The 19,444-nt window shown below is 39.7% G+C and overlaps 1 protein-coding gene across 4 annotated transcripts in view; it reads left to right on the forward strand.

Moving 5' to 3' along the window:
- The window catches only part of DPYD (dihydropyrimidine dehydrogenase), a 558,093-nt gene that overhangs the window by 465,127 nt on the left and 73,522 nt on the right, over positions 1-19,444 (forward strand). The gene's annotated exons all lie outside the window — the stretch shown is intronic.

Here is a 19,444-nt window from a genome sequence, read left to right on the forward strand (position 1 = left end):
CAGCAACATGAGGGCGCTCCAGCTAGCGAGTGAGTTCTACAGACGTTTAGTAAAAAAAAAAAAAGTGTGTTGAGATTTTTGGAGGGCGCAGAAAGTTAATTATTAGGGGAGGGAGTGCTTCTGTTTCTGTTATCACCCTCCATCCCAGCACTCTTGTGAATCACCTTTGTAATTTCCCGAGCTTTAATTAGCTGTGATTTGTTGTGATTTCACCCTAGTGAGCACATTTTTATTTGGCTAAATCCTGCTAGCATTCTGTATTTTTTAATATCCTACTTGGGTGGTGAGCAAATCCTAACAATGCAAGTAGAAAATAGAGAAGGGGAAAAATAGGCTGATTTGTTCTAGGAAAACTAGATCTTGGATTTGTATTTCATTGCACGTTACCACATCTCCGATGAGTTATCACCAAACGTGTTTACTACAGTATTTCACAACCACAGGGACATTTTTTTGGCCTTGCATGTTTTCAAATAAATGCAACCAATATATAATAGTCAACCAAGACATTTGCATTTTAATATGTGTATATTCTTGCAAGAAACAGTACTGTACAAAATGAGCTGCATAAGCATTCTACTTAAAAGCAATAAATACGTACAAAAATCCTATAGGAAAACTACTGTAATAATTCTGTTTGCCAGTTAATCACCCATGTGCAATATCTATATTCCCAGATAATTGCAGGAGTCTTCTCCATTAACATACACTGTATAAAGCTTATTGTTAAAAGACCTGGCTTTAAATCCACAAGGGAGCTGACCGTTAAGGATTAAACCACCATTATTAAGTCACGGAGGGAGCAGGTGAACAACATTAAGGTTGGTGCCCTGTTGAAACTAGATACTTCAGAGTTTGAGTCATGCTCCCAGGTGACTGTGGTATGTACAGACAGCAAATGTGGAAAGGTATGTGAAAAAGGTGTGTTTAGTGTCAAGAGATCAGGAAATACAATTACTTGGTTTCTACAGTACCATACCAATCTCAGCAAAGTTAAGACATTCCACGGACGCAGTGGAGCTCTTTGCCGGCTAACAAACCCAAAAGGGAGATTACCAAAAGGAGAGGCAGCCTTAACTTACATTTCACAATCATGTGCATTGGTGAAAACACAACGCGATGTTCAGTTGTGCACAGCCATGCCTATGTGCTTCAAGGTCCTGTAGACATCACTGACTGGATTGGTGGGAAACAGGCTGATTATCAGTCCATGATCTGTTTGTGGTGAGCTTAGGGTTACTGATTTTATCGGGACAGTCCTGATAGTTGGGGCTTTGTCTTATATAGGCACCTATTACCCCATCCCCTGTCCTGATTTTTCACACTTGCTGTCTGGTCACCCTAAGTGAGCTCATCCCAGCAACACTCATGCCTGAATATTGACTGCCACCCTTAACTATAGCTGCCACATCAGATGCATGACTGTTGATTGTGCCAGCCCTGGCAGTATTTCCACTGATTTGTGAACAGTTGCCCAGTGCTATGCTGCCTGTATTTTAACAAGGGGTACTCCTTTTGTAGTCTTTGAGAAACTTTGTGTGTCAGGAGTGTACACTCTTGGGGAAAGATGTGGAATCTGCATAGTTGCTTTCTCTGTTAAACTAAATGGTTTCCTGAAATCCTACCGAAGAGGTGATTTTGAAAGTGGGAATACGAAGAGACCATGTTCACTGCTGGTTATTCTAGGCTGCTGCTTTGCACCTCTGAGAGTATGCTATGCAGCAGTTTACTTATTGATGTGCTAGTAGTTTTAAGTGTCTAAGAAGGTCATCAGGGAGTGTGTCTTCCCCCTTATCTTCTCCCCTATCTCCCTGAGAAGCTTGTGAAAATCTCTGGAAGTCCTCAGTGGGTCACATCAGTGGGACTCCTCTCTGACAAACCACAAGAGGTCTGTCAGGTGGGGAAGGCATGGAAGCACTAGTGCTTTCCCACTGCTTTCACCTTCTCCATTGCTGAGCTGCTCCTGGGTGCCACCCTCCCCACTGGGACACCTTTGCTCCTGGCAGATCCTCCAAGTCTGCTCCCAACTGCCCCAACGGTGATTGGTGACTTTTTCTTGGTGTTTGGGGAGCCTTACAGGCAGGAGTCCTAAAGGAAAAAGTGACATGCTGAAAGTCTGATGTATTGGCAAACAGAGCTTTGGCATGCAGGTCTCCTCACAGGCTGATAGGCATGAAGCTTGATCATTTTAGAAAATTTGGGGGGCTTATGTGACTCATCTGCATTACAGACTTTTTCCAAAGGCATCAAAGCAACTGATTCTAACTTTGCCTGTTTTCTAATCTCATGTCAGAGAGAAAAAAGTCAAAGTGGAATTTACATGCCTGATGTAAAACTATCTTGCAATAGGTTCATGTAAAATATCTAGTATTTTTCTATATTTTAATAAACCCTAATAACCGCATTTGCAATCCCTTAATGCTATTTCTCATATTCTTGTTACAGTAGGTGTATGGAAAACACGTTTCCTGGTTTAAAAAGCTCAAAACAAATTTCAGCAGTTTAATCTCGGTGTTAGAAAAAGGATCACAGCAGCTGCTGTAGTATTTTGTATTTAAGCTAGTTTTCGTAAAAACTCGTGACATGCTCCCTGGGAGCTAAATATTGACAGGCATGCTCTGGCAAGCAAGATCAAGCTTGCTGAATTAACGGAGCTCAAGTCTCTGCATTGACACTGTAACCCAAGTCTGAAAACTGTTATCCTACTCCATTTATTTTGGTTTTATAGGTGATACTGTCCACTTGAATTAGGGATTTCCAATGTATCTTAAATGCTGTAACCATGAATTAATTTGATTTGAGAATAAAATACTTCCAAGGCTGCTTGTATACTTAAGGTAGATAACATCTTTACTATCATACAGTGCGTGAAATGGCAAATGGTGCCATAAAACGTGCATGATTTCAAACTTCCCAATGTAAAAACTATTAAAAGTAAAAGGGCTTATAGATATTAATAATCTTTTGTACTATTATAACAACCACATCCCAAACTATCAGTCCCTGAAAGGCAGGGGTCAAAAGCTAAGCTTAGACATAAATTCATTACAGGATATAATTAAGAAGATTATGTAGCTAAAAATACCACAAATTGTTATTTTTTTCTAATTGTAAATACATCCTGTTTATAAAGCTTACTGTTTACTTGTTAAATTTCTGAGTAAAGAATTTAAGCCTCTTTGGGCTCCTCAGAAATTTGGTGGATAAACTAAATTGATTACTAGATGTATTGTGCAACATATGGTATTGTACAGCCTTTGTGTGTGTTTCATAGTATTTTCTTAAATTCCCAGTATTTGTTTTGATTCCAAAAATGCATTTGTCTAGGCTCTGTGGTGTATTGGATTTAAATGCTGGCTTTACCATGCTGGACAGATGTGTTAGAATTTCGCATTAAACATTTATGTTTTTGTGAGTTTTCCTCAATGAACATTCCATACAAAATTTATCAATGATAGTTCATACAAATGTTGCCTGTTATAAAAGTTTCTTTAGTAATAATATTCAGAATTCCTTCTCAATACTGCATGTCCAACAAGAAAAAGGAAGCAACTTTTGCTTTTGTCCAAAGATATTTTTCTTAGGCTAAAACAAAGAAGTGCTTTCAGTATGAAGGTCTTTCCTTTTAGATTGACTGAAAGAAATGGAAAGTGTCCATGAGTGAGCACAGTAATGCTCCGATTCTTCAAGTTGCCATGAATAGGAAGACTCCTATATTTGTGTGGAGCCCACTGACTTCAGTGGGTTCCGAGTGGACATAAGCATCCATCCATGAGGATCAGTTTGCAGGATCGGACCTTTAGTGTGTAATTTACTTGGTAACAGCAGTCACCTGAGCTAGTTCACAAGGAGTGTCCTGCTGGCATGTGAAGAGGATCGCTGTGTTCTTAATGCACATTGAATACAAAATAGCAACAAGTACCACAAAGTAGAGTTGCATTTGACTCCTGAATTGAACCATCAGATCAAAGAACACTCACAGATTTGGGAGCAGAAAGGTTACAATCCAAACCCAGGTTCAGAGATTTTTCTATGTATCTTTATTATGGGCTGAATCAAAATCCTAGATCCAAGCATAACTGACCTTTTGGGGGCTCAAAATCTACATCCAGCTTTTGTAGTTCAGTCCATCGCTAGTGCTGGGCATATTAAGGAGATAAATGAAGTCACCTAAAGAAATGGAAAAAAAAATTATATGGCTGGTATCTGGTGGGTGAATGGGTTGTTAACTGCACTACTTTGGCAGCAGTTTACCATCCTTCATGGATTTACTGCTTTCCATAGTAACAAGTATTATTTATTTCACTGTTAATTAAATACTGGCCCCTTTGGGGGAGATGGCAGTGTGATTTCTTGGCAAGAGCAAGGGAGATCTGGGCTATATGCACCCAACTCTTCCCCTCTGCACCTCAGTCTCCTCTTCTGTAATATCAGGTTTCAGAGTAGCAGCTGTGTTAGTCTATATTCGCAAAAAGAAAAGGAGTACTTGTGGCACCTTAGAGACTAACAAATTTATTTGAGCATAAGCTTTCGTGAGCTACAGCTCACTTCATCGGATGCATGAAAACTGGTTTTCCACTGAATGCATCCGATGAAGTGAGCTGTAGCTCACGAAAGCTTATGCTCAAATAAATTGGTTAGTCTCTAAGGTGCCACTAGTACTCCTTTTCTTCTGTAATACGAGATTCTAGTACCTTTGTAAAATATTTTGATATTGTCTGATATCAAAAGGTGTTATGTAAACAGCAAATATTGCTGGTCTTATTACAGTAGCCATGAGAAATGTTCTAAAGTCTATTTTCAAATCAAATGGGTGTTTTCTTGGTGGGCCCATGGATTTGAGTTAATTTCACTCAGTTTTGATCAGTGAACAGTGTTTCAAAGAAGACATTCACTGAGCACTCTTAGGGGCTGTTTTGTATTTTGTCAGGTTTTTTTAAATGGAGGCCAGGAGACTGAATATATATGAAAATTAAGTTCCTTACTCATCCTTTGAGATGCCTTCATTGGATAACTATTAAAATAATCAGGTGGACCAGTACACTGGTATTTCCCTGTATCCCTTAACCCTGTTCTATACTTGGCCGGGGGGGATCAATCTAAGTTACGCAACTTAGACGTACTTAGATCAACTTACCATGGTGTCTTCACCACGGTGAGTCAACTGCCGCTGCTCCCCCGTTGACTCCACCTGCTCCTGTCATGGCAGTGGAGTACAAGAGTTGACAGGAGAGTGCTCAGGGGTCGATTTGTCGCATTTAGACTAGATCGCTGCCCGCCAATCTGGCGGGTAGTGTAGACATAACCTTAGTGTTGCTTCTGAATAAATTGAACAATTGAGTCCTTATGTCTATTAATCCTGTTATAACTGTCATTAATGCAAAAGCATGCAAAAGCCAGAATCAAAATACAATATAAGGTTCCATCTTGAAGTCAGTAGTGTCATGCTGACCATTGTTATGAAGGTTGGTCATAAATGGGACTGATGTAAATATAAACTTACATTATTTATTATCCTGTGTTACATATCGAGAGCTTTTATAGTTCAGAAAAAATGAAGACTAAGGTTCTTTTACACTGCTGACCAATAAAATATATTACCTCACCTACTTTGTCTCTCTATTAGATTACGTAGCTCTGACATGCTACTATTCCATTAGGGTATTACCCAATACCCTTCTGCTAACTAAACACTCTCAGCTAAAATAATGGCAGGAGTCTTTCAACATCTTTCTTTTTTTTATTGATTTAGGCTATCTGTTGTACTCTTATCACTTTAGAGAAACAAGTCATTCTGGGAAATTGCCATCCTTACATATAATACCCAAGTTTAATTAAAGGCAGAGGTATCAGCTGTCTCTTGGTTTAGTTTAAAAAAAAACCAACTTAATGCTGTCATGTAAATTTCATTACAAAAATACAGAAATATAAGGAACTAAATATTTAGGAACTGATGTATCTAGTTATGAAACCATAATTATACAAGAACACTTCACATCTGTCAACCAGTGTTTTAATGCCTGTGGTAGTTATTCGCTGAATATTTCTATTATTACCATTCTGCAAGCAACTGCCATTCTTGAAACTGATTGATGTTTAGGAATAAAGCACATTTATTATATGTTGCCAACTTCTGAGGACCAATCTTATATCCTACAATGCCTTCAGAGGAATGATGATACCTCATCTTTCTGGAACTAATCACTGCTGAGGAAAGTAAAAGAGTGAAAACATAGTATTTTTTCCAGTGAAGAACTTCCATTGCATTGTACACCATTCCGCTATAAAATGATTATAGTATTTTATCTGCCAAAGGTGACACTGGTGGAAGATAACTTTATACTATATGTACTGAGAGAGAGATGTATATATAGAGAGAGTCTGTAACTGTGCAGTGTCTTGGTTTGAGATAGTGAATTTGTTTGTAGGGTGCTGAAGCAGGGTCTCATCTTTCATTCCTCAGGGGCAGCCACTGATCAACACCAGTCCTCCTCCTCCCCATTGTCTAGCTGTGATGCTGCCAGAGTCTCTCCTTGCTTTGGGTAGCTTAATTTAGGTTAGCCCTCCAGCCAAACCAATAAATAGCTCTTCCCTCCCAAATAACCAAAAGTCCACAAAATGAGTTCTTTGCCCTCCTAAGGCCACATCCCTCTTGCTAGAGTCTGTGCAGCCTTCTCCCCTTGATTGTTAGAGGTTTCCAAAGGCCTGTCCCTCAGTTGTACAGGTTTACAAGCTATCAAAACATATTACCCTGAGATGGCTCACTGAGGTTTTTGAATATTTTCTTGCTGTCTAGTTGCTGCATCCTGCCTGCGCTGTTAACACAGATTGTTGTCAAAAGACACTATGCAAAAGTGGGGCTTGCTGCACTTCCATTGTCCGGCTGTGGTGGAAGAACAACTGGAGACAAGGGGTGTGATTTAATTTGGCCACAAATGGGTTCCTAAATGCTTGGGAGTACCCAGCAGATAAAAGCGTGCAGGTAATTTCATAATCATTTACAAATACCAGTAGTAGGAGGTGCTGCTGTCAGCCTTCCCTCTTTAACTATCCTGGTCACCAGCCAATCCACTCCTGGGACTCTGCCATTCCCACCTCTCAAATGAGGGTCAAGGGGGGCTGTAAAGGGAAGGGATACAAGGCCAACCCCGCTGCCATACCAGTCATAGGAACCCCAAAACATCCCCTCCCCCATTTCCACTCCTTTAAAGAATACCTCCCATAACTCCTTTACCAGTCCATTTTATCTGATCACCGTATCCCTTCCCTGCAGCGTACCTGCACTGGACATCTCTCTCTCACTTACATAATGAGTTGTGACATCATAGCCTAACTCCCACTTCATGTTCACCCCAATTAAGCTGCCAACCTGCTGTGAGGACGGCAAAAACCCCATCTCACCTTGGCTAGTCTGGCACTGCAGGAAAAAATTCCTTCCCATCTCCCCAAGGAAGGAAAGGAGTACTTGTAGCACCTTAGAGACTAACAAATTTATTTGAGCATAAGCTTTCGTGATGCATCGGATCACTTCATCAGATGCATGCAGTGGAAAATACAATGGGGAGATTTATATACACAGAGAACATGAAACAATGGGTGTTACCATACACACTATAACAAGAGTGATCAGGTAAGGTGAGCTATTACCAGCAGGAGAGTGGGGGGGGGGAGGGAACCTTTTGTAGTGATAATCAAGATGGGCCATTTCCATCAGTTGACAAGAACGTGTGAGGAATGGTGGGAGGGCAATAAACATGGGGAAATAGAACCCCGACCAGGGGTATTCTATCTGCTACCCAAGATCCATAAACCTGGAAATCATGGATGCCCCATCATCTCAGGCATTGGCACCCTGACAGCAGGATTGTCTGGCTATGTAGACTCCCTCCTCAGGCTCTATGCCACCAGCACTCCCAGCTATCTTCAAGACACCACTGACTTCCTGAGGAAACTACAATCCATCAGTGATCTTCCTGAAAACACCATCCTAGCCACTATGGATGTAGAAGCCCTCTACACCAACATTCCACACAAAGATGGACTAAAAGCCATCAGGAACAGTATCCCCAATAATGTCACGGCAAACCTGGTGGCTAAACTTTGTGACTTTGTCCTCACCCATAACTATTTCACATTTGGGGACAATGTATGTCTTCAAATCAGCGGCACTGCTATGGGTACCCACATGGCCCCACAATATGCCAACATTTTTATGGCTGACTTAGAACAACGCTTCCTCAGCTCTCGTCCCCTAATGCCCCTACTCTACTTGCACTACACTGATGACATCTTCATCATCTGGACCCATGGAAAAGAAGCCCTTGAGGAATTCCACCCGGATTTCAACAATTTCCATCCCACCATCAACCTCAGCCTGGACCAGTCCACACAAGAGATCCACTTCCTGGACACTATGGTGCTAATAAGCAATGGTCACATAAACACCACCCTATACCAGAAACCTACTGACTGCTATGCTTACCTACATGCCTCCAGCTTTCATCCAGACCACACCATACGATCCATTTTCTACAGCCAAGCTCTACGATACAACCGCATTTGCGCCAACCACCTCAGACAGAGACAAACACCTACAAGATCTCTATCAAGCATTCTTACAACTACAGTATCCACCTGCTGAAGTGAAGAAACAGATTGACAGAGCCAGAAGGGTACCCAGAAGTTAGCTACTACAGGACAGGCCCAACAAAGAAAATAACAGAACGCCACTAGCCATCACCTTCAGCCCCCAACTAAAACCTCTCCAACGTATCATCAAGGATCTACAACCTATCCTGAAGGATGACCCATCACTCTCACAGGTCTTGGGAGACAGGCCAGTCCTTGCTTACAGACAGCCCCCCAACCTGAAGCAAATACTCACCAGCAACCACACACCACACAACAAAACCACTAACCCAGGAACCTATCCTTGCAACAAAGCCTGTTGCCAACTGTGTCTGCATATCTATTCAGGGGACACCATCATAGGGCATAATCACATCAGCCACACTATCACAGGTTCGTTCACCTGCACATCTATCAATGTGATATATGCCATCATGTGCCAGCAATGCCCCTCTGCCATGTACATTGGCCAAACCGGCAGTCACTACGTAAAAGAATAAATGGACACAAATCAGACGTCAAGAATTATAACATTCAAAAACCAATCGGAGAACACTTCAATCTTTCTGGTCACTTGACTTCAGACCTAAAAGTGGCAATTCTTCAACAAAAAAATTTCGGAAACAGACTCCAACGAGAAACTGCTGAATTGGAATTAATTGACAAACTGGACACCATTAAATTAGGCTTGAATAAAGACTGGGAGTGGATGTGTCATTACACAAAGTAAAACTATTTCCCCATGTTTATTTCCCCCTCCCCCACGGTTCCTCACACGTTCTTGTCAACTGCTGGAGATGGCCCACCTTGATTATCACTACAAAAGGTTTTTTTTCTTTCCTGCTAGTAATAGCTCACCTTACCTGATCACTCTTGTTACAGTGTGTATGGTAACACCCATTGTTTCATGTTCTCTGTGTATATAAAATCTCCCCACTGTATTTTCCACTGCATGCATCCAATGAAGTGAGCTGTAGCTCATGAAAGCTTATGCTCAAATAAATTGGTTAGTCTCTAAGGTGCCACAAGTACTGCTTTTCTTTTTGCGGATACAGACTAACATGGCTGCTGCTCTGAAACCTGGCTCTTGAAATGGTGTAGTACTGGTTCTTTCCTTGGCTGGTGAGAGCCTACCAGCTTACAAGCGCAAACAGATTCCCAGTACTTTCAAGGTATCTCCCACTTATCGTTTTAATTTGTAAAGAGCATCCCAATCATCATGTACCACACAAACTTTTTTCAATTGTCCTGTGTTATCTATATCTCTCCTATTCCTGGTTGCATGAGTCTTGAGAAATGGCAAGTGTTGAAATACACGGGTATGACACGCAGAGTGTTGAAATAAACATTTATTTTAACACTTGTATGTGATGAGCCATTTATTTTAACACTTTTCACTTGAAGTGTTGAAGTAACAGGTTTTATCAGGGGACGTGTCATCCACTCTGTTTTATGTATATGTGAATATGGAAATATATCTGTCTACTGAGTGTACATATTTTACATTAGTGCATTGGCAAACAATCCATTCAACTAAAATAGGGTCATTTGTCCCACAATAGTATTGTATTCTTGCCTTCCTAGCAGATCAGTAGTCTTTTGGTGGTGGTGTTTGTTTTAGTTTTATTTTTATTTTATTAACATGTCAAATTATTAAACCACTAGCAACTGCATGAGACAGATCCATAGAATAGATAAGCCTGAAAACTCTGATGTTTGGGTACATTAGTGGGGAAAGAAACCCTGTATTTGAGCTTTCTGAGCTTTTTAGGTCTTATTTCTTTCATTTTCTGTTGCATTTATAAGCTTGTTCACCAAACAGCTGGGAGCAGTCCTAGATAAATGCTGATTAACGTATATCTAAAGCCTTTCGAATACCACCAAGGTTATCACCACAAGGAGTTGTCACAGATGTTCTCAGCAGCATTAACATTTTAAAATGACTTTTAGGGACTTAAAGGTCCCAGTTCAGCAGTCCTGCACTGTTCCACCAAGCTCTTGGACACAGGGTTAAGACCCATTGTGTGCTTAGAGTTAAGCATCTGCTGACATATTTGGTTGAACAGGGATTAATTTAGACACACACACTTAAATGGTTTTTAGAACTGAAGCCATATTGTCCAGGGTAGGCATTGTCCGGTAGGGAGCTAAAGCCCATTCTGATATATCTAATGCCATCTCCCAGGCAAATAGAGGCATTGCATCCCTAGAGCCAATCTGCAAGCGGCTGTGTGACTAGCAAAAATATGTCTACAGTTAGACCTGGGGGTGCGATTCCCAACTCACATAGATATGCTTGTGCTAGCTCTTATTAAGCTGGCACACTAAACATAGTAGTGTAGCCACAATCGCACAGGCAGCAGCCAGTGGCGGCACGGGCTGCCTCTGCCAAGTATATACCCATCGGACTCAGGCGTTTTGTACCCAGGGTGGTTAGCCCATGCCGCCACTCACCCCTCCCTGGCTACTCTACTCATTTTAGCATGCTAGCTTGGTGGGAATCAGTGGCAGGATGTCTACACAAGCTGGAAATCACACCCTCACTCCAAGTGTAGATATATAGATGTGTTCAGCTCGGTGACTATCTGCAGATGCAGCTTCAGGCTTCAGAATGAGTAGTGTCTGTGTACTTTGTGTTCTAAAGAAGTAGTTGCACCCTTTGGTTGAGTGAGTGAGGCACAGAACCTATCTAAGTAGAAACCGATCTATCCATTGGGAGACTATCTTGTAAGGCATCTGTGAATGATGTTTCTCTGATGAACAAAGTATTCCTCAGATGTTCCTTCCCTTAGTGCTATTTTGGGAGTTTATCTCAGTGATGATGGCCTTTTTTATTTGTATTATTTTACAGTCAGGTACAATCAGGATCAGGGCCTCATTCTGGTAGGTGCTGCAAAAGACAGAATAAAAGAAGGTCCCTATCCCCAAAGACTTGCCTGAATTCTGGATAAAATTTTTTCCCTTTACCTGAGCTTGACTTCTCTAATCAGTTTTATTCTCACTGGGTCACTCACATTTCCCAGATTGTAAGTATGCGTGATAGTAAATACTGTGACATTCGTGGCTGGGTACATTAGGAGCACCCTCCAGAGGCCTTGTGTAAGCACCCCAAAATCCTGCAGCCCTGTTGTTTCCTCCTCTCTTTTAAAGTGTGATGTAAGTGAAAACCTATCAAGTTAGAAACTGATCTTGTCCACTAGGGAAATAACATTTACAGGTAAGAAAAATTTTCCTTTTCTCTCTGATCCCCAAATCTAACATTTATTAATTTAAAGAAATCTCCTATGACAACTAAACATTTATTGAATAAGAACTCTGGTGATTTTATGAACTTTACAACGGAAGGTTCATAAATAATCATCACTAATAATTCAGGAAGGGGGAAAACTGAAAAGGCCACTTTTTCCTCTTTGTTTTAGATCATAGTTGATGCCAACATTTCCTGCATTTTCATTTTTTGTTTTGAGGGAGAAAGTGGAGCAAAATAATTATTGGTGGTCATAGACATACACAGAATGGACTCAAAAACATTAAAATCCTGAAAAGGACAGCCTTTTGACACAAGGCAAAGGAAAAGACAAACAATTAGCAAAGAAAATGTAGACCCTCCTTCATTTCCATCTCCTCTGGAGGACATAACTGGCTGAGAATATCATTAGCTGAGAATAAAAATGAGTGGCAGACTGTAGTGACCCAGACACCGTCCTAAATGTGGCAGGATGGTAATCCTAGTTCTGAAGTTTTGGGGTAAAATCCTGCCCTCATTGAAGTCCATGGGAATTTTGCCATTAACTTCATGGAGCTGGGATTCACCATTGAAGTATGATAATTAAAACCAAATACCAGCCAGAGTCAGTCCTTGCTTTAAAGATGATGGCTAATTATCTAAGATATTGTAGGCACCATTCTGCTGTGGCCTATAAAGCAAATATTCCCTTCAAGATTCTTTTTGAGAAATGAACATGTAATTAAAAGTTTTGAATGGAAATACTCAGGGTCCCTTCTTTATTTTGGAGAACCCAGGGATTTACTAAAATGTCATATGCTGGACTACATTGCAAAATCAAAAACTTTGTTATTTGTTAACAAGATCTAGAATCAGTAAATAATTTATTAGTAAATTTAGCAAATATCTATTATTATATAAATTAGTGATGGACCAAACTGATTCTGGAAGAGATAGGTGCCACTGATAGAAGAGTTATCCAGGTTCCTTGATAAATCTGATTCTGAATTGTACGCCTAAACTATAGGCTGCATCCATCTTGAACATGACATTTTGGTGCATCATCTGTTTACTAGTACTTTGAGCATTATGTGGTACTAATAGCTTTCATTCTGGGGTTTTATACTAGCTGTATATCATATTTCTCTCCAGACATGTCTGTTCACTGAATTTTCTTCTGCATATAAATGTATTCACTGGCCATTTTGAAGGATGTGCTTGCTGCACTATTCCATTAAACTGCTGCATTATCGGGTAATTGTTTAAACATAATGCCATAGCACTATCAAAAGGAAAGGTGAACTAATGGCATTTGCAAATGTCAGGGATTATTTTAACACTTTTATTATAGTTCATAAAAAGTAGGTTCAGGGCATTCCATGGCAATTATTTCCACAGAAATTGGTTATTTAAATAAATTGCTAATTATCTGGATATGACAGTATTGAAAACCCTGCTAATGAGTTATTTGATAAGTGTAGTTTATGGTGGCCACCTACAGGAGGGAGAGAGAAAGAGTATATAGAATAATTATGACAAATAATGAATTAGATGCAAATGTCTTGTCTTGTACATTTGTGTGAGTTATTTAAAATATGGATTATCTATATATTTCTTTTAAATATCAGGATTATACAATACAATTATGTGCAGAATGTTCCCTTTAGATCAGATTAGATGTCCTTTATTTGTTTTGGTCTAATCTTCAAACTTTCTCATTCTGTTACTATTTACAGGAACTGATTATTTGCAGTAACTGAATGGTGAACTTTCCCAGATCTATTCCCATTCTACCTTTTTTCCCGATCTCTGATATTTGCTCTCTCGCATGTGTTCTCTCTCTCATTCTTTTTTCCCCCCTTCCCTGGTTTTATGAACTTAGCTTCTGGGAAGATAACAGTGTCAACTACCTTGCTAGAATATATATGGAGAGAGAGGGAGGTGGTGGGTAGATTTTTGTTTTTCTTTTCATAGCAGCACAATCGTCAAAAATATTTGTTGTTCATTACAAATAATGTGAATACTTAGTATCAGCTTCTTTTTTCTTTGTAAAGTTTAGTCTACTGTAGTACAAATCTGAATTTACATTTGTAAAGAAAATCCACACTGTAATTACTATAACATAAATAAATTAAAACTAAATTTTACATTGCTATACAAAGAACACTACTAAGAATTATGACCTAATTTCAGTGTTATGCCAGCTACTGCTTGATCGATATTAGGGGTTTTCTTGTTTGTCTGTTTCTTTGGTTAGTGTATATAGCTGAATTAAAAAGGCCAAATATACAATTTCAAGATTCAAACAATATGGTAGAAAAAATAAATATATGGAAAAATACAAATAATTATATAGTATTTGTGTATAACTTTGCCATTATTTTCACAGGAGTTAAGAATTCCCACACTGACCTGTTTTTTTAAAGGGGGGGGAGGGCTTGATTCTTGTTTATCCTAAGGCCCTTTTACAGCTGCTTTGGCAGTGTAAAGTGCCATTAAAGTGGATGTACTTTACGGCCCTTTTATGCTGCCAGAGTTGTGAAAAGTGGCCTTAGTGTAAAGGTGTATCAAGCCTAATATCCATTACTTCTGAGATAGAGGGATTTGTTTTCACATTGGTGGGTAGATGTGACGGTGAACAGCTGAACCAGTTTGACTGAGAGCTATCAGAGCTTCCAGGTGAAACTAGATTGCTTGGGAAGTCCTTGACATCAATGGGAGTCTTTTTATTGAACTCAAAGTGCATTGGGTCTGGCCTGGCATGCTTGATTCTGCAAGGTGCATAGCAATTTTTGGCAGTTCCAAGTGCCTTCAGCTGCCCATAACTTCAGAGCTGAAGGAGCTCAACACTTTGCAAGACTTAACACTGACAATGAAAAGGAGCCCCACTGACACCAAGAACAAGACCAGTAAACTCTTGGCAAGCACCTTAATTCCTCCAACAGAGGTGAAGTCTCCCTCCTCCCAGGAAAAAACAGCATTTTTTTTTTTAAACAAATATAATCTCTGGTGTGGCAACCGCTACCACTGTGTTGGTATCTGTTCACTGTTATCATAGCAGCACAGTTCTAGTTATTTGCACTAAATAGGGAGAGGAGATTATTTGATGTTCAAAATAATGCCTGTGACACTTGATATATTTTATTATGCTGCATTTCCGTGACTTCCCTCCATTTTAATCATGAACGCTGACTGTGTTTTAAAATCAAAAACAAAGCAGAAGCCCTAATTATTCAGCAGAAAAATAAATAGTTTTTCTAAAATTTTTAGGATTTTTTTTCATTGTTTAGCTTTAAATAATAGCAGTTGTATTGCATTTTAATGAGATACTGAAAAAGAGGAGTTTTCAACATGCAGTAGAATGTCATCTGCACCACATACATCTGTTTCTCTCTCTTACATTCAAACCTTGGTCCTGTGTTTGAGGCCTGGATAAATGGGCTTTGCCTATCAGACCTAGTAGTTCTTTATTTTACAGTAAGCTATATGGCATACCCCATCCAGCCCTTGATAACCACTCTCATGTTGCCATCAAAGGAGTGTTGTGCTAGCAATTCTCTTAGCTACTGACACTGACCTACTGGAATTATAAACCCCAGTACATCAAATCACTTTGTCATGTACTTTAAGTATGGGAGTAATCTCATTGAAGTCCCAAGTGCTGAAACGTGTTGCTGGATTGGGACTATAGTTAGTTTTTTTAAAAATTCCATCTGATTTACCAGATATTTTCCACTCTATGAAACCTTAGCGATGAATTTTTGTTAGTTTGTATTTCCTCTTGCCTGTCGCTAGATTTAGACTTTTTCTTCATGTTACATCATAACTGTGCCATAAAGCCTGTTGGAAGACTGGAGTTATATTTGCTCTCCTCCAGTCCTCCTCTACCTCTCCTTCCTCATCAAGAGGCCATTATGTAATGGGACCAATTATCCTTTCAACTCCCTTGGCATTCACATAAAAATAAAACTCTAGGCCAACATCACTGCCCATTTATTTTGCTTTTGCAAATATTTATTGAAATCGCTCTTTATTTATTTATTTTGTTCCTTTTTTTTCTGTGTTTCAGTATTTCAAAATACAGTATGTTTTCTGCCACAAGTCAGTCAATTATGGTGCGCTGTGTTCTAGACCTGGCACTTTTTCTGCAACACAAGAAGGCTTCCCTGTGTTTTGAGTAAGATGATAAAGTGTGAAGGAAAATGTTTACAGCTCCTTGTATGTTCTTTTTGTGCCCTCCAGAATACTAAGAAAAAATTGTTGGAATAACAATGACACACATGTCAATCAGCCCTTTGAGTGTCATAAGAGCCATTTAATTGCTGTCATTAGAAGCAGTGTTGACATGATTTTGTTGTTCTTTTAGCTGAGTTATTGATGAATATTGTACCTTTGAAATTGTACCCAAACATTTATCACTAGATTTACTGATTACCAAATTTAAACAACAACTTGCACAGTGGATAGAAAGACAACCGGTAACTCACTGGAAATGAGTGTCTGAGCTCCAGAAAAATATCCATTCATTACACTAGCTCATCAAAGCCCCAGCCTATAAATTCAATGAGATCCACACAGCTTGCAACTCAGTCACTGTCTTCTCTGCTGTGTTGCTGCAGTCACACCACTGATATTGTTAAGCTGAATGAAGTCCTTTCTGATTACTTTATTGTGCAAGCACTTAACAAATGGTCACTTGTTCCTTTCTCCCCAGTATCCATTGTTCAAGGGGAAATTTATTTAAATAGGCAGCAAATTAGAACAGACAAAAAGGACATTTCTTCACATAAAGTGGAATTCTTCTGTGGAACTCATTGCCACAAGATATTGATGTCAAATATTTGACATGATTTAAAAAGGGATGGTATATGAAATATGAGAACATCCAGAGTCACATCAATATTTTGAAAAATGGAAGGGGAATAACCTTTCCTGCCTTGAGGTATAAGCCAGCCTTTAACTGATGTGGATTAGAAAAATTTTTCCCCATGGGCAATATATATATAGCCTATTTCTGGGTTATTTGTGCCCCACTCTGAAGCATCTGTTTTTGGACACTGTCAGAGACTGGATTTAGGACTATATGGCTCAATGGTATGGCATTTCCTATGTTCATTTTCAGTCTTGCTCAGAAAGATTGAGTTGTTGAAGCATTTTGTGCGCTTATTTCTTGATCAGCTCACTTCTGAATGGTTTTGCTTGTGTAATGTATATTTTTGGTCGACATTTTAGATGACTTAATAAACAAATGCATGAAAAATTTCTTGCGTGATGCCATCATTCTCAGCTTAGTCATTCTGTAAGACTTGACCATCATCTCTGCAATGGTGCTGTGCTATGTCTAAGAGTAAGTACCCATTGTCTCATTTTACAGATAATCTTTCAATCTCATTATGATTGATCTAGCTAAACGGACTGCAACTACCACACCATTAGTGCTCACTAGAAATGTTGGTGTCAGCAGTCTGCTCTCTTTGTGAGTCTGTTTTGCTGTGATCTTTACTTAGGTTCTATTATGGATTTTCATTAAAATTCCCAACTTTTGTGAACCATCATTCAGTTGCCCCTAAAGCAAACCAGTACTGGCAGAAAACTCTCTTCTGCACATTGAGTTAAGTTGTCCATTCATATTTCTAAAAATGTTCATGGTGAAGATTTCATTTGTAACCTCTCTAATGTTGTTGATCGAGCAAGGCATAACTTCAGTGCAAAAAATGGTACCTATGCATGGAGCAGAACACCTCTTATTCTCGATCAATAATCCGGATATTCAAGAACATCCAGCATACCTTGAAGACACACATTAACGAGGCAGACTTATCAGCAGCGTGAAGGCTGCTTCTCACCCAGGTGTGGATGTGATGTAAAAAACGGAGTACAGTTGTTGGAAAGGGGAGGAGATGTCAGGTCGGTAAATAATGAGGTGGGATCAGTGCTGAAGCAGCTGGAGATGGCATAACTCAAGAAGATAATTCATATGCTGAGTCAGGAGCAGATGTCAGTAGAGACAATTTATCGAGGCATTTGGATGCTGATTTTGTAACGTGTGTTGATGGGACATGCTTGTCAGACAGCCTGTTTGTGAAGCCCAGTGTTGCCTGTATCAGTGGTTTGTTAGGAGGAGGTAACATTTTGCTGGAGGCAACCTGAGCTGAAGAAAGAGGGGATGTGAAATGGTTAAAGCAAACCAAATTTTCAGTTTTCTGTTGGAAAAATTACGTTGGCAAACAATGTCCTTTTGAAAATGAAAAATCCTGCTGGAAAACTACAGCTTCCCTGTTTAAAACAAACTGACAGGCCCTAGACCCTGTGCTGATGTGCAAAGCTGTACTGCTCATTCACTCTGTCTGCCGTACCTGGTGCGCTGTGATAGCAGTGAACAGATACCAACATACTGGTGGTAGTTGCCACACTACAGCTGACCATTGTTTAAAAAAAATAAAAAAGTGTGATGCATGAAAAAGGGTGGACAAGTCTCTAGACGGCAGACTGCTAGATTGACCTTAGGTCCTTTGGAGATCCCCAGCAGGGCAGCTACCTATGGCTGTAGTATGCATGTGTTATGATTTTTACTTTGAGATGGGATAGTAGAGGGAGAGGAGAGTGCATCTGTTGCGTTCAATATTATGGGGCCTCCGCTTTCCCCCCGGTTACACAAATAAATATGTTATCCGTTGAAAATTAAAAGTTGCCAAAGACTATCCCTTTAGCAGATTAAAAATCCAGCTAGCAGACTACAAAGTTTCTCTTTTAGAAACATAATCACACACATGGGTAAAAGACAACAACAGTCAAACCTCTCTGTGGTGAAAGAGAAAGCAGTTCCTTTCTGGAATGAGGACAATGGTGTAAACAGAGGAGGGCATGAGGAGGAACTGGAAACATCCTGCTCTTCTCATGCTTCTTTCCCTCCTTTTTCTTCATCTTCCTACAATTCCTTGGTCCTCCCTCCTCTTCTTCCCCCACTGGTCTTTATTACTGACTGCCTCCATTGGTCCTTTGCCCCAAGAGCAGATCAAATGGGGACTCTGGGGCTCACCCTGACCAGCTAATACAGTTGTAATAGTGTTACATCGTGTCTGCATAAAGTGTTTGGGGTGTTTCATATCATGTTATTTACCTCAAATTAACTACTCAATATAAAAAACACCCTTTTCCCTCTAATCTAGACAGACCCCTAGTCAATCTCCTTGTTAGTGAAGTATTCTTCCCTATACTGCTTGCCAGTGCAATGTACAGTCCCTGCACTACTGCAAGACACCACTGTAATACACTGTATTTTTATTCTAAATTAACTGGATACTTTAATATAAAAAGCTTTTAGTAGTTTAAATACATCCCAAATGGTCTAAAAATATAAATAGCTGAATATGTGCGAGCAACCAGCATTATTTACTGTCTAGTACATGCTGTATTCTTATGTGTGTGTCAATACTCATGCAACATCAATATACTTAAAACAAAATGGAGTAAATTGTCTATGCAGTGCACTAGGGTTTTATCATGATTCCCATAAATGGCTCAAGAAATTGAGAGGGCAAATCCCCATGTACCACTTTGAAAATTAAGGCCCCAATCCTACAAACATGT

Source organism: Chelonia mydas, chromosome 8 (assembly GCF_015237465.2).
Source record: "Chelonia mydas isolate rCheMyd1 chromosome 8, rCheMyd1.pri.v2, whole genome shotgun sequence".
Classification (NCBI taxonomy): domain Eukaryota; kingdom Metazoa; phylum Chordata; order Testudines; family Cheloniidae; genus Chelonia; species Chelonia mydas.